The following is a 571-nucleotide window of genomic DNA, read 5'->3' as shown; positions in this document are numbered from 1 at the left end:
GCTTCATTCTCACTTAAACATCTCAATTTCTTTTTGTTTTGGGGTTTTGGCCATTAGGTTAACTATCTTGTGCAGTATTTCCATGTTAAAGGAATTTAACCCAGCGTGTGCCGAGATAAATGAAGAGAGTGAGTCCAGCACCAGTGGTTTCTGGGGAACCAGAAGAGGTGGGAGCTACCACCCCTCTTCAGAAGACTGACCTTGGGGCTGCCCCAGGCACAAGAACTACCCTATTGAGGCTTCATGAGAAGTTTCAGCAGCTAACCCTAATCACCCAGAACACGTCAACCATGTCCTCAACTATAGACTCACCTGTTGTGCAAGGAGGCAGCAGAGTAAGGCACCACCTTAGGAAGGGGGGGGGGATATGGGGGATGGAGGATGGGGGGCTGAGATACAGGAAGCACAGTTTAAGCACTATCACATAGTAACAATCAGAATATGATCTCAAAGTTAAAACATCCAAGAAAAGCTTTCTTCCCTTCTAACCTTAGAAAAACTCAAGTCATACCTAATTTTCCCCTAAAAGACTCATCTCCTTCCTCTACAAAATAAAATTAAAGAGAAATCC

Source organism: Ictidomys tridecemlineatus, chromosome 6 (genome assembly GCF_052094955.1).
Source record: "Ictidomys tridecemlineatus isolate mIctTri1 chromosome 6, mIctTri1.hap1, whole genome shotgun sequence".
NCBI lineage: Eukaryota > Metazoa > Chordata > Mammalia > Rodentia > Sciuridae > Ictidomys > Ictidomys tridecemlineatus.
This window is presented reverse-complemented; position numbering follows the sequence as displayed.